General features: G+C 38.1%; 1 pseudogene; it reads right to left on the bottom strand.

Moving 5' to 3' along the window:
• Nucleotides 1-4,895: 4,895 nt before the first annotated feature.
• On the bottom strand, nt 4,896-5,014 carry LOC118612719 (annotated as a pseudogene).
• Nucleotides 5,015-16,234: the final 11,220 nt, after the last annotated feature.

The following is a 16,234-nucleotide window of genomic DNA, read 5'->3' as shown; positions in this document are numbered from 1 at the left end:
ATTGCCAATCTTTTGTGGCCCATGAGCTGAGAATAGTTTTTCTATTTTTGAATCAATTGAAAAGAATCAAAAAAATAATAATATTTTATGACACGTGAAAACTACATGAAATTTAAATTTCAAAGTCCGTAAATAAAGTTTCATTGACGTACAATCACATTTGTTCATTTATGTATTATCCATGACTACTTTCCTGCTAAAATGCAAAGCCGAGTAGTTGCAAAGCAGTCTGTATGGTCCACAAAGCTGAAAATATTCGTTATCTGCCCCTTTGCAGAAAGTTTGATAATCTTAGCTTCGTACAAGTATTGAAAGTGTGTGTCTGCCTATGCAGAATACCATGGGGACACTCCTTAAACTATTAGAATATAAATATGGAGGGTGACAGTGTTTTGCACACTCTTGTCGTCTGAAATCGTATAGTGCCAGGTGAAGTATACTATGAATTGTTTTGGCATCACTGGCCTCACTGCAAACCTCCATACATTTGCACATCTGTGTCTGCAATAAGAGGGGCTAATTGTTCAGCTCTGCTGTTGCTGTTTACGAATCAGAAGAACAAAAAGGCAGCAGAATAAACAAAATGTCATGTTCATACAAATCTTGATTAGGGTAAAATCATTTGGCTGGCATCGTCCGTGTACAACACTGTCCACGGGGCTGCCAGCCAGCGAGGCGAGCCTTCTAGGTCCACTGTCTTGGGTCTTCAAAGCTTGGAACAGCTTATTTGAGGGTTTACATAAGAGCTAGATCAACCCAAAACAGTCAAGATTTAGTCTCTGAGTCTTTGCTGTTATTAACTAATCTGTCTTTAAGAATCGTTAAAGTCCTGAGAGATTTCAAAGTAACTGCAGCATTCATTGTAAGGTGATTACAAAAACATGCTTAATTAATGTCTGAGAGCAGGGCTTGTCAGCCTCGGCACTATTCATATTTTGGGCCAGATCATTCTTTTCATGAGTCCCAAGCTCTGTAGGATGTTTAGCAGCATCCCTGGCCTCTTCCCACTAGTTGCTAGTAGCAATCTCTCAGCTGAGATAAACTAAAATATCTCTAGACATTGTCAAATGTTCCCTAGGGGGCAAAATCACCCCCAACTGCAAAGCACTGTCTTAGACAATTATGAAAATTTGCTTCATTCCATAGTGTAATCAAAGGATCTCAGAGGAGCATTAGGCCCTGAGGACAGAACTAGATTTTTTTTTTTTTTTAAGTCTCTGAATCTGTGTTTTAGGGACATAAAATAAGTATCTAAAAAAGAGGAAATCTTATTATTTATCCAAATTTTCAAAACAGTCTTAAGTTTGCTCATAATAAAGATTAAAAACAGAATATTTGATGGATCTTTCACCTGTTTCATGTCTCACATGCTCTTGTGGATGCAAAGTCTGGACCTTCACACCGGCGTCCTTGTCTTCAGCATCCTCCATCCATTCATTCACCCAACATGTGTTGATTGCACACCTGCTGGGGATTCTGCAGGCTCTCTGCTAGGCAATGGGGCCCAGAGGTCAGAGAGTCAGTCGCCCTTTGATGGCACAGCCCTTGTCTCTGCTTAGAAATCTTTCATGGCCTAGAAAGTAAAGTAAATATTAAAATTAGAATGAGAAAGAGTATTCTTTGTCATTTACTCCACACATCTATTTCATCTCTAGTTGTCCATCTAAGTTCCATCTCAGTTCTGTCTGTAGATTAAAATATCTTGGGGAACTTAAAAACCCAAAGCCTAAGCCGGACCAATTGCTCAAATCTCTCTGTCATTGGACATCAGTATTTTATCAAAGCTCTCCGGGGGATTGGGGCCCAGGGACCTAAGCCATATACAGTGACCCCATTTCCTCTTGCCAATCACTAGTTTAGAAATGGGTACCTGAGAGGGGGCATCCTAATGGGGCATGAGAAATCTGTACATGTGGGAACATGATTCTGGAAAAATGTCCCTCATTTCAAAAGACTAGTCATGGGGAAAATGACCTTTCCTCCCTGGATGCTGTTAGCTCTGGGTATCTGGCCCGGAACTGCTTGAACCCTCTTGTCTCAAGCCTGAGGATGAAGTCAACATGTGGGAGAGGAAAGAGACAAGACTTCATCATACGAAGGCTTAGTGACCGTGCCCAGAGCTTCTTGTTTCATGAGATAATTCACTGTCTTTTGTTTTTAAATGTTTTTAATTTGGTTTCCATTCTCTGTTACATGTAACCAAAGCATTCCAGCATCTACTCAATTCTCCCTGCCCCATTCTCGAAACCCATCTGTCCTCTGAGCACAGGCACATGCTGATGCTGTAGCCGCTCCCGACTGCTGCTGCCCTTCGTCATTCCTCCATAATTTTACTAATATTTTCTCAGTGCAATAGCATCCTTTCTTCACTTCTAGTGCTGTAGTATAATTCTACCTATTAGTTAGAGCAAACTAAGCTTCTATATGAAATCAGTTCAAAAGATACAATTTCTAAAACTTCAGAGAACCTAAGTTCCTATGCACTTAATAGTCTAAAGATGTTTCTTTGATGTAATAAATCAGGAAACTGGATTTCATCCACCTTGGGAATCCTCCATTTCTAGAACCTTGGCATTTCCGCTTGCTTTAAGCCTGAGGAAAGATAAAGAAGGAGCTCATAGAGAGAAAACACCCATTTCGGCGGGGAGAGAGGTGGGGGAAGGCTCAGAAACAGCACATGTAACTTCTCATATTCCATTGAGAAAATTAGTCTGTTACCCACATGTAACAGTCGAGGAAGCTGGGAATATGGGCTTGCCATGAGCCAAGGAAGAAAGGAAACAAGGTTTGTGTGAATAGCGAGTAGTCTCAGCCACAAAAACCCATGTCGAATCCCACTTTTCCCAGATAGACTCTCTCTGTCTGTGGACCTGTGGGAGGTAGAGTATAACTGTGCTGGGCTTGCGAATGGTTTTTCCACCCAGTTAGCATTGTGAGTTCCTTGAGAATAAGGGCTATTTTTATGGTCTCCTCGCCTGTCCACAGTACCTAGCTTGGAATACTTGTTCTGGAACAACAGTTCTCAAACTTTAGATGCCTCAGAATCGCCTGGATTGCTTATTATAGCACGGGTAGCAGCTAAGTCCCACCTCAGAGTTTCTGATTCAGTTAGTCTAGGAAAGGGCCTAAAAAATGTGCATTTCTAACAAGTTCCTGGGTGATTTTGGAAAACCGACTTTAAGCTATACCGTAAGTCCTTGGTTGATTTTGCAATTACCAAACAGTAAGGGGCACACTTGAATTTTGAGCAGTAGGAGAGAGTTCAGAAGTTAGGCTACCTTTTTTATTCTGTACCAATTACTTTTCTCTTTTCTCCATTTCTCTCTTTGTTCTTGCTCCTGAACCAACCCAGTGACGTAGAGGTAGCATTTTGCCTTGCTTCTTTTTTATTGAAAGCATAGATGGATAAAAATATATATAGGAGAGATTTGAAAAATCCATTTTGAGAAGCAATGTGAGTTAAAAAGTGTTCGTTTAATTTTTAAAATCCTGACATTTGTCCTAGGGAAAAGAAGAGAAAACACTAACGAATTTATGATTAAAATAATTCTTTTGGATTGTTGTTATTCCTCATGATAACTGCAACATTTCTAATAAGGAAAAGAACATGTTCTTTGAAATGACAGAGAATTTTAGTTATATTTTTTAAAATTAATGTTTTTCAAGTATAAACTTATTACAGCTTTATTCCACGCAATATATTATACTCTTTCGAAAACTATCACTAGACACCTAACTTTCTCTTTAACATAATAAAGACATTTTTAGTCTGAATATTTTTGACAGTCTAACGAATTAACTGTCTTAGCTATATATGTCTGGAAGACACCGAGTAAAATGATAGAAGATTTATGGGTTGACTGAGTTGCTATGTCACAAGAAATTATGATAGAAGCCTGTTCATTTACGTCATTTAAAACTGAACCACACCCTGAATGAAAGGGGTACAATACAGCCTTGGGGGAAAAGAGGTACAAATGGGACATACTCATCTGACTTCTTCTAGAGTCTGGTAACACTTCACTCTGAACCGGTGGCTTTACCGAGCATCGACCCAATATGTGCTTAGGACGTTTACAAAATTATGGGAAGCCTAAAAAGGAAGGAAGCCCAAGGAGGTGGCCCTGGCAAAGGAGAGGATGTGTAGCCCCTTTCCTCTACATGGGAAGACCAGCTCATGGAGTTTGAGTGTTAAGTGCAGAAAAGACGTAATTGCTGAAAGCTGGAGACCAGTCCAAAGTAGCTTCCATGTTAAAGTAGGTTAAGGCACCACTACCACCCCGTACAATTAGAAAGGTCAATTTACTTTGGATTTAAAAAAAAAAAAAAAGACAGAAAATCTGCACGTCTAAGAAGCTCCATTTAAATTATACTTCTGTCCCCTCAGTGAGGGGTGGAACTTTAAGTTAAGCAGAATATGAAATAGCATAGTGGGTGATAGAGAGTAAGGCCAGAGGGCAATGCTTTTTTGGGCACTAGGGAGAAACTGGGACTGTTTCAGCAACACATGGGTGTATGTTTCCCTAACTAGCAGAAGGAGGAGGATGCTGAACGTACTATGGGAGATTATAATACTTGAAAGATAATGAGAGGCAAACCTTAGCTTACCAGATTAGTTGTAATTCTAGTACTAGATCATACCTCCTGAATTATCTAGACCAGTTTTGAATCTCGATGTTTTAATGTTTAAATCAACATTGTTATTTCCCCCATATCGCTAAAACTCATAGACACCTGTTGATCAGATAATGTGCATAGAGTCAGTGTGGCCTCAGTATTCAGACCTCAGGAAGGAGGAGTGGCTTTGCCACTTTCTAGCTGTAAGATCCTTCCCAACCCTTAGTTGACCTCACAAATTGCAAGGACCTTGTCAGTTTACAATCCCTTATTTTTTACACCTATAGCACCTGGTCTTCCCAAGTGGTCTCCCATCCAAGTACTAACCAGGCCCGACCCTGCTTAGCTTCTGAGATCAGACGGGATCGGGCTCATTTAGGGTGGCATGGCTGTAGACTCGTATATAAAATTTCAATTGAGATTTCTGCTGTTAGAATTACTTATCCTGTTTCACTAAGAGCAGGATTTGACTGAGTCTTGGAGAATGTTCCCAGTTCCTGAGAAATTTTTGTGTTGAAAAGATCACTTTGATTGAGGTTTCAGCACAGAGTGGAGGGGTGTCAGAGCGGCTGTGAATAGTTCACCTAGCAGCATATCACAATAGCCTAGGAAAGAGATAATTCTGTTTTTTCCTCCAGAAAATAAAGTGATCATTGCATCAAACTTATAACCTGATATCGTGAGATAACAGTTTGTTTGGGTTCGTTGGACAAAAAGAAGAAGATTTATGTCTTTGTTAGGTAGATGCTCAAATGAACCTTATCATGCACATTCATTTCAAGTAAATTTCCTGCTTAGAATGCCATAAACTTTATGATTGTGTGCTATTTAAAGGTGAAAATTGTTAACAGCAGAGGAAAAAATTTAGGCATAAGAGTTTAAGAGGAATATTTTTCTAATCCATAAATATATATTGCCCTGCTATACGCAGAGTACATAAATATTACCTGGGCCGGGTTCTCAGAGAATCTCCATATCTCAGACTTGTCTTCAGAACAAGTTCTCATGAAATCATTTTGAATGTAGATGCTCCTTAGCAACTCTTAATGAGTTCATAACTTTGACAATGGCTTAATCTAACTTTATATTCAGAAATGGGAGCAGAGGATTGTTTCCTTCGATCTCATTTATAAGCGTCAGCTCTCTTAACATTTAAACACACGCACGAAGACCCGTTGCAGCCGGCATTGAGACTGTGCGGAGTGTGGAGGAGGAGAAGGGCAGACCCAGCCTCTGGGGAGGCGGGCAGAGCGGAGCGGAAGGCAATCCAGGCAGGAACACACCTGTCTGAGGCATCCACTAGCGGGCGTTGCGAGGTATTTACTCCGTGCGACTCTCATCAGCAAAATACTCAAAAAAGAAATGGACCCCAGGGCAGCCATCGTTTCCTTAAATGCCTAAGAGAAGAAAATTGTCTACCTTGGTGCTGCACAGCTCTTCACACTCTGCCTAGTGTTGGTCCCCGGTGGTCAAGAGGAGAGTGGGGTTCTGGGATGTTTTTTGTCACCTGCACTTGGTCGTGTCCAGATGCAGACGGATTCCGTACATCATGTGTTTTGAAAGTCCCACAAATTACACTTCTCATTTTAAAGGCCTTTACAGCTTGTTGCTTTGAACCTTCAGAGTGAGGCGGGCCTGGGTTTGGACGCTACACTCACTCACTATTCGACCCTGAGCAAGAAACTTAACCTTCCCTCTCACAAGCAGCAAAAAGTGAAGAAAGTTGTTGAAAGAACTAAATGAGATAATGTAAGAAAGAGTCTTTGCGATAACAAGTACTGTAAATTAATGATAATAATAAAATTGGACCTTAATTCTAAGGTTAGAAAATATTACTAGAAACTTCTCATAAAGAATATAGCCACTAACTAATCTTTCATTTAAAGCAATAGAATATAAGCTTTGTTTCTCTTTTGTTCACCATTGAATCTTCAGTAACTAATACAGTGCTCAGAACATATTAAATCCTCCATAAATTATTCTCGAAGAATTAATGAATGAATTATCTAAACCAAAGAAACCTGATTTTGTAACTCAGCAGTGTTACAAACTACTGATCAACAAAAGAATTAGAAAGATCATCTATTCATCAAGGGCTATAGCATGTCTTCCAAGGAACATGTGATAATATTTAGTTTAGTGAACATTTAGTTTAGAAACGCATAGATGAGATGATCAGTAATTTATAGCTTCAAAAAGCTGTTCTAATGGGTATCACTAATTTGGGAGGTTTAATGTAAATAAGATTCCTCTGATTTCTTTCTATTCCCAGGGAAAATATTCAGTGATATTAGAATCATAAGAGAAACAAAAAAAAATCTACTTTTTTATATTTAGATCATCGTTCTCGTCTACGGCAGTCGAGTGACTCTGCTGTCTCTGTAATATATTGTCCTTCGGGCCTCACCTGCGTGCAGGTGTCTCTGTACGGTGATTAGAATGTGTCCAGTCCTGCAATGGAGGTTCTAACAAGGTCTGTAGTGGACTCCAGGGCTCACTTCCCCTTCTTACCTTCATCTTGCTTCAACATGGAGCGCTCCAATTAACTTCAAAGCCCATTCCATGCGTAGGAAAACTCTGATGAAGTGGAACAAAAAAATCTCACTGTATATTTGAAGTTTGTAGGAATGTTAATGAGAAGAGATCATGATTATCACTATGGAAAAAAAAATAGTCAGTGTCTTGCTCTAATCATATATATATTTTTTCGTTATCTGTCACAGAGAAATTCACCCAAGATATGCAAGGCCAAATAAACACAACTCAGTTAAGGTATCTTCTAGATTTATTTACAAGGAAAAATACCATATGTTTGATAACCATTCTTTAATTAAGGGAATAGTTTGTAACTTTCCCTTTGTTTCACATTTCAAACACATTTGTTTTCCATTATGAAATAGTTTGTCAAAAAGCACTGAACCAGAAATTTAACTGTAAGCAAGATGTGATTTCACCTTAGTCCAGTGCTGTTTGATAAAGTATTATTTCCAGAGATTATGGAAAAGGGCCCCCCTCCCCTCCAATTTCCCCTAAGGAATGTCTTCCTTCTCTGGAGGGGAGTGTTGAGTGTAACATACGATCTCCGAGAATCTCTGATGAACTGAGAACATTGATAACAACAAACATATCCTTTAAGTAGAAAATAATAATAAGGAACACATAACTGAACATTCTTGTTGACCCCGTATTTTGTTGCGCCGTTTGGAACTACTTAATAACACAGAACATAGACGAATCATGCCTTTTCGACAAAAGAGGATGGATATGAATAATGACAAAGAGCTTTCTCATTTCAAAATGTGTTTTGATCTCTGGGCTCTGGGGTGATTCAGAGACGACAAATCGATGTGCTTGACATAAGCTCTGGGAGCAAGCCCGCTGGGTACAATGGCGACTGCACCGGGAAGAACCAGAACTGGCGGGAAAGTAGACCAGAGTCCACTCTGGGGTGGACCACGCACTACCCCCTGCTCCTGGGCAGGTTAGGTAACCTCTCTGATCAGTACGCAGTCTGCTTGTAAGAGAAGAGAGAGCGTAAATGAAAGCGCATTGGAAGCAAAATGAAATTATTTTAACCAAGAAGCTTTGCCCATAAGCTTTATTCATAGAAGCCTCGAGAGTTAAGTCTTATCCCTTGGAGAATTAGAAAGATAATCTAGCATATAACCCGTAGTTTTGTTAGCATGATTGTTAGCAAAAGTGTTTCATTTGAAATTTGTGAGTAACGTAGCAAAGCTCAGCCCTTCGGTGAAGTCTGAGACTCCTCCTCCAGGAGCGTTGTGTGGCAAAGGAGTAAAGACACAGAGCGGGCAGGAAGGGAGTGCACGGGCAGCTCACACTCCCCCTTGCACGATAGGTTACCGTGCAGAAAAAGCGCGGGATGGCCAGGCGGTCTCTGGTTATGAGGGCGGCAGCCCTCGGCAGAGCCAGAACCAGACAATGTCAGTGGCTGCCTCCAGGAGCCGAATGGAGATGCGACTCTCAGTTTCCTAAAATACACAGAGTAGCATTTCTCAAGGGGCTGTCTCCTGGCCCGGAAGCTGATATTTTAAATGCAGATTCCTAGGCCCTGTTTCAAAAATGCTGAATCAAAATATCTGGGGTAGAACCAAGAAATTTGCATTTAAAATATAGCTCCCAAGCAACTCTCATGCAGCACAAATTTCGAGATTTTTATCCTCAAGGTAGCTTTTGAAAGTGAGTGAGTAGGCTTGGCCATCTCTTCTGCCCTCCTTCTCTCTTTCTTCTTCTTCCTCCTTTCTTTTTCTCCCTTTCCTCATTATTAAGATTATTATTATTATTATTATGGCAATGATAATCCTAATAATGAGAAGGGTGGGGATTTTTCTACAACAGGCCAATTTACTTATGAGTCAGAGCTTTTAAAAGAACTATGAAAAGGGGTGTTGCCTAGGACAGTCTCTCTACCCTAATTAGGGATGAAAAATTACGATATTGCATGCCCCTAAAAGAGCATACCGTCTCTATGACAGATGCTGCCTCCAGTGAGCTAGCTGCCCATTAGAAGAATCATTTATATACAAAGTCACGAAGAAAGCTTCTTCCCTGTGAAGGAGGTCACATTACTTACGTGAACCCAATAAATGTATCTGTCAACAAGAAGAACAGTAATAATTCAGTTTACGTGTATCTTTATGTGCAGGCATTTTCAAAAATTAAGTTTCCTGTCCTGAGTATATTGTTATAATACATGAATATTTCATAATCTGGAACATTTCCCAAATATTTTGGATTGGTAATACCACTTTTTTGACATTATAAAACCCATCTTCACTTCTCTGAGTGACTCAGGTTATAAACTTTAACAATACTCAGGGTAGTTTTACTACATTTTTTATTTGATGTTTTATACTTTTTTTTTTAATGGTTAAAATGTGCCCTTGGTCTTGACAGGAAAAAAGTAATAAAAATATGAAACAATTGAACTCACACAGGGAGGGAAAGTGTATCTCTCCGAAATGTGCAGGAGTTTCTTAAGCCAGATTCAAAATTTCCCATTACTATGAATATGCTATATTTATAAGCGTTTGATTTATCTATTGTGTTTGGTTCTCTTAGAAAGGCAGTGTACTAGAGAAAGCTTTTCAAAATCACTTTGGAAGAATTTCTTTTACTTTCTATCTTTATATGTTTTAAATCTATGGGATTAGAGAATATTAGTTCAGAGGCGTTTGTTCTAGTTTAAAATTTTATCCTTATATCTTATAATTTTGATATATTTATTGATTGTCTCTTATGTACTTCATAAAAAAAATCATGAATGGACAATTAAAAAATAAAACTGCATATATCAAATGCCAGGCACTGTACATAAATTAACTCTTTATCACAACCTCCTCAGATTCTATTTACTCCCACTTTTAAAGATAGAAATACTGATGTTCAAAAAAGTTAACTCGCCCGAGCTGACATAAGTAATGAATGAAGCAGATGAGTCTCAAACTCAAACGTACATGACCCCAAAGTCTTTATTTTCTCAGTGTACCAGTGACTTCATAACTGCAGGTAACCTTATACTGAAGCAAATAGGCCTGTTCCCCTACAAATTTACTTAAATGCAGCATTTCGAAACAAATTTCAAAAGAGTTAAAATAATTTTTTAAAACTGATACATTTCATTCTATCACTATAATTGAACAAATGATGGAAATACCAATTACTGTATTTTATGAATACCACTTACGAGAAAAAGAATTAAAAATCACATGTGATATCTTCCTTAGACTTCCTTAAGTCTCTTTTTAAAAATGTCCTCCAATTTCTATATTTTATACTTTTTGAAATAAAAAATGTAATTTTAATAAAAATTTTTATGAATTTAAGAATTTCACCATTAAAATAACTTAGAGCAGAAGAACTAACGTGTAAGAATATGACCCGTCAGAACATAAAGCATTCCCTTAACTGCCTTTTCGACCTTTTGAAATTATTCTATTAGTAATTATTGCAGTGCTGCTTCTGGTAACAGAAATGTTGAATCCAGGGATGGTTTTATTTTAACATTTTTTATCATATGTTTTATCAGGTTTTTAAATTGTAACATTATTTTCGGGAGACAAAGCACACATAACAAGACTTTCCCACGTTCCCGGTGGATTCCCTCCTCCAAAGAGAGGTTGGAGATCAAAGTTTAGGGAAGAGGGACCCACTTGGTTGTAACTCTTGGGTCTCAGCCCTGGAGACAGTGGACATCTTATCTCTGCTTAATTCCTCTCCTCCTCAGATCTTACTGTGTGAGGATCAAAACAATACAGAGATGATTATATAACAGAGGCTGAAGAATATCTATTTGCTGCCCAAAGTCTTCTATTTCCAAAAAATCTTTAATGTTTTGATTGTATTGACAAATTTCGGATTATGTTTGTATTTACTTTTTACTCAAAAGTAGTAAGGTTAAATAACTAAACGGTGGCCACATAGCAAGTGAATGGTAGAGTTGAGATTTTGTCCAATTAGAAAGCCTGTGCATTATAGGTGGGCTTTTCTGCTTCTGTGATTACTTCCAGCCGTGTGTTCTATGATTTTATTAAGTCCAGGGCATATTTTGAATATGTCCTTTTTATCTAATAAATTCCTAACATCAGCTTTTTGTCTTTGATTTGTCTCTTTCTCTGAAATGACAAATGATTTAAAAAAAAAATCAGTAAATTAAAGCTTCCAGACTCATTAATCAAACTTTCGAGCATATTAAAAAATAATTCACATGGGCTGGGGAAGTGAGAAAAAGCAGAAATATTATAAAATTTGTTTAAAGCTCTAATTGCTTTTATTTCAACCCAGCAATGCTGTGTTTTAAACCATGGCACAACTCTTGCTTTCATTTAGGCTATTTATTTATTTATTTATACAAAATAGAGTTGGTTAGTTCTATCCAGAGGTAGACTTTTGCCATAAGACTATGTGAAAATAATTTTCTTTTCCTTTCTTTTTTTCACTGATTTTATGTCTGTTTAGTTTTGTAGATTCTAAAGTTTATGAGATCTAAAAGAAACATTATTTTCACAAGGAGGATGATTCTTGAACAAGAAAAAAGAATGTGCAATATAGGAAAGATAGAGGTTCCAGGGCAAGCTCAGGCTGAGTAGATACTGCTGGCAGGAAGGTAAACAATTTCAAAAGGGCATCAACAAACCAGGTTGCTCCTGGCTCAGGCAGCTTAACATTTCTTTTCAGCTAGAAAAAGCCAATAATCCCAAACAATACATGTCAATAGATCTATGAATGTCACAAGTTTCATAATTAGGATAAAAAAAATGTGTTCTGGTAATCATTTCTCTTTTACTATCTGTGTTTATGTGTTGTTAGTCCATATAAGATATCTGCTACTTGTTTATATTGCTGTGGCTTGGGAAAAAAAAGACGAGATTTTTTCTAAAGCTATTTCACATTTTTCAATCTCTTATTATAACTCCTAAAAAAATTATTTTTGTATAGATTTTTTTTTAAGTTCTGTTACTTCAAAAGAATGGCCATTTACCCAATTTGACCCTCTTTTTAAAAATCTAATTGAAGGAACCAAAGCCATATTGCAGTGCTTCACTTAATTTTGTAATAATTATGGAAAATATTTGTATTCTACCCTTTACTGAGCGGAAACAGCAGCAGAATTCCAGCAAAAGTAAAAGCAAGTTCAAATAACTTTCTTGATTAGATGCTTATTAAAACATCTTTCATCTAAGACATTGCCCTTTCTTTCTGTAATACAGACGTCTATTTTCCTAACATGCTTCGAAAAATACCCACTTCCTGTTATCTCTCTAGTTCACTTTTACTTGGCTCCAGTAATTTCAGCTTATCACCAAACCTAATAAACAAACATATTTAGCATGTTTATGCATGTTTTTGTGTTTATTCATTTACATCTTTTTTTCTTTATTTAATTTAGCACTTGTCCCTTTTAAGGTATTTGACAGTCTATGAAGAAAGGGAATTTGCCTTTTCCTGACCTTAAAAATTTGAGCTTAAAAACTTGTCTATGTATGATATTCTCTTCATCCATTACTGATTGATTAAAAAAGAAAAAAAAATACTTCATATTCCTCAACTGGCAGAAATCAAGCCAGGAAAAGGACATCCACCTTATCACAAGAGACTTTATTATCACCTTTAATCACTTGATCGTATCCTTATTTTTATCTTGCTAGATAACTGTTAGGGTTGTCTTTCAAGCAGGAAGTCACAATAACTACTATAGGTGCAAGTCGTCATTTAAAGCAAATATAATATTAACAGACAGAATTATACTAGAAATCCATAAGAATTCTAATCTCACACACACACACACACACACACATACACACACACACACACTGTGTAGTCAGTCATGGGAGCTTATGTAACATAAATCCTGCTAAAACTTAGCTAGTTTGTTCTCTTCAAGATGGATAATGTGTTAGCAATATAATAGAGAGATTTTGTGCCATGTAAACCAAGAATTTAGAATGCAAACCATTGGACCCACAGGATAGGTTTGTTTTATCTGAGCTTGGAAGAAAAGGACCTATGAAAACAAACCAATGTGCTTCCAATCCAAATTATCAACTGGAGAGAGTCTTCAACAGAATACCAGAAACAGATGTGAATGACTTTTCTCCACGACTACAAGCCAGTAAATGATTTCTTGCCATTTTATCCCTTTATGATAAAACCTCAAGCTCTCATCCCCACCAGGAGAGAGGAAAACCCCAGAAGAAATATGATACCATTTGGCTCCATTTTTTTTTTTTTTTCATCTTCCCTGTAGATACTGGATGCGTTACCAGGTCTCTCAACTGCTGATTTTACACTGACAGTATTTTCAGGACATTGCTTCATTAGGATCTCCTTTCTTCAATCTGCAGAAGGAACTTAACTTTCTGAGTTTTGGAGAGTTGACATATTATGCATCTTTCCACTTTTAAAAGGGAGTGGGCTCATGTAGTTATGATTTGATGTACAAAAATAACGAAATTTTCTTTTTGAGAATGATTTATTGTTCTGGAGTCTATATTTTCCAGGAGAAGTTCAATGTGCTAGCTTTTGAAACTTTGGAAGCATGAGTTCAAATTTGGCCCACGGTAAGCAACAATGTTTGGCCTGGTATCAAACTATTCTCTGGGTTTCTACATCATCATACCCCACACACAACTCAACACCATTAACACAACTGGAAACATCTGCTGGAGAAAGATCCCAGATTTGGGAAGAGATGATAGCCAAATACTCACTCAGTACCTCACTATTAGAAAACCAGAACTTCCCGCCAGGGTTCAAAGGCAAAGTCAGAAAACTATTTGAGATTCACATATATTATGGGAAGCTGGCCAAAGGATTCTAGATTTCTTTATAGAAATCTAGATTTTTTTTTTAACTATGCTGCTCACGTACATTTACAACTATCTGCCCACTTGGGCGGGCCCCTCTATGAAGGTAAATTTGTGGAGCCTTGAAAAGCACATAGGTTGTAGGTTTCACGTTGCTGCAAAAATGTCCTAGGTCCTTATGATCCTGAACACAACCACAGACATTCTGGAATGTGGAAAAGGGTTGTGTTTTAAAACACAGGAGCATAGAGCAGCTACAGTCTAAAACTACATGACCATTTTCAGTAACCTACTTGTCTTGTTTTTAGCGACCCATTTCCCCCACATTTTCCATTCTTTAAAAAAAAAGAGAGAGAGAGAAATATTAAAATCTTTGGGTAAGATATGGAGGGCATTCAAATGAAATATTAAGCCTAAAACTATTTTTAAGAGTATTTTTAAGTCTGATAATTATTTGCCGTAAGTATAAAATTTGTCATCTTATAACATCTTATGGAGGCACCTTAACTCTCAGCTAAGCCGCTCATAATTATACCCATTTTACGGACTAATAGTTCATTTTATACTCTTTTAAAATCATATAACAGATATCTATTCTAGTGTATGTGATTACGAGCATTTTAAAGCAAAAAAAAATGATCATCTTTCTTAAGAAATTGTTCTTAAAGAAACAAGGCCACGTGTGAATCCGTGAGAGCAAGCACTCACAAACGTATGTCGAGGACCAAGGGTGAAGGAGAAAAGGGCAGAGTTCAAACTGGCCAAACAGTTTCACCCCAAAGAACACAGCAAAAAACCATCTTCAACATGACATAAGTGATCGCCATTGTATTTGACGGAGAAACTACCGGCAGAGGTGCAGAGAGGTCACAGGGGAAGTGATCGAAAGATGCCCTCTGGGCGGGGCTGACCGCAGGGGCGGATGGCCCTCGCTCCTTTTTCGCGGTCATGGTTCAGTTTGGAATCCGGGAGGACAGAGCGAAATCACGCTGTAGCAACATCTGTCTCCTGGGGTGGCCGAAGCAGGGAGAAACAGATACAGAGTAACTGTGGCAATTTAGTCCATGAAGGCCTCCCGCCAAGTTCCCACTGCTCAGAGCAAACCCGTGGGTGAGACGGAGCCAGGCCCACAACTGACTGTTGCTTAGGCCTGAGATGCAGCAGGAAGAGGAGAAGCAGCCTGGCGATTCCAGACGAAAACTGAATCGTGGGCACGCGGTTCCTTGTGTCCTGGCAAAACTCTAATCATAAAATCCAAGAAATTTTAGAGCAAAGGGAATGGAAATTACCTAGTAGTGTCTTCTAACTTTTTACTTAAGGATACAAACTGAAGAAGGTACAGAGCCAGCTCCAGAATTCAACCCCCAACTCCCAGTTCAGGGTCGTTTCTCCCACCCCTGGGGGCTTCTGTGAGTTTGCAGACACTGAATGGGTCAAAGTCAGAGGCAGTCTCCCCTTCAGGACATGGGATGAGAAATGAGGATGGCAGAAAGGTGAGAGCGTAAATCTAAAGATTAACTAACCAGGAATACAAAGAAAGGGGAGAATTTCAAAAAGAGCTCACACCCGAGTTTAAATTATAGGAGAATTCCAGAAAAGCTAGAACTGCCACAGTGTTTTCAAGATACAAATTCTATGTCCCGTCCTCATACACAAAACAAACTAACAAACTTTTTTTTTTAAGTGGTGAAGATAGATTTTAATCAGTAATAACTATTGCAATAGGAGAAAGAGTCCAGTGTGAACTGAATTCAACTTTGATTTGTACGAAGGTGACTAGGTGATTTAAAGGAGGATGAGGGAACAGGGAAGGAATAGAGTAGGGATTCAATACATTTCCTCAAGGAAGTCTAAAAAAAAAAATTACAAAAAATAGAAAGGAATTTGGTCCATGTGAAATCTATCTGGGTTTGCTATCTCCACTTACCAAACCCAGCCTCATTCCCTCTGGAGACAAGCCTTATCCTCAGGTCAGACTAACAAACTCTTGATACTTAACTTCTTTGATATATTTTTGCAGTAAATATATTCTTCAAAATGCCATCTATTTATTCAGATAAACAAACATACAAATATTGCTAGTATCTTTCTTTCTAATGAGAGTACTTAGAAAAATATACATAAACGAAAGATACAAGAACATTTTCCTGAGTCTTCATTTCATTTGATTTTATTCTCCTCTAAGAAACAAGCCAGTACACTCACGAAAGCATTATGCTGACAGAGTATCTAAGGCCCTGCCCACTTCCGCCACTGCTTAGCTAGGGGAGGAAATCATCTAATCTTCTATGTTA

This window comes from Rousettus aegyptiacus, unplaced genomic scaffold, assembly GCF_014176215.1.
Source record: "Rousettus aegyptiacus isolate mRouAeg1 unplaced genomic scaffold, mRouAeg1.p scaffold_m13_p_16, whole genome shotgun sequence".
Classification (NCBI taxonomy): domain Eukaryota; kingdom Metazoa; phylum Chordata; class Mammalia; order Chiroptera; family Pteropodidae; genus Rousettus; species Rousettus aegyptiacus.
Note: the sequence above shows the minus strand (reverse complement) of the source record. Positions and strands in the feature narration are given on the sequence as shown.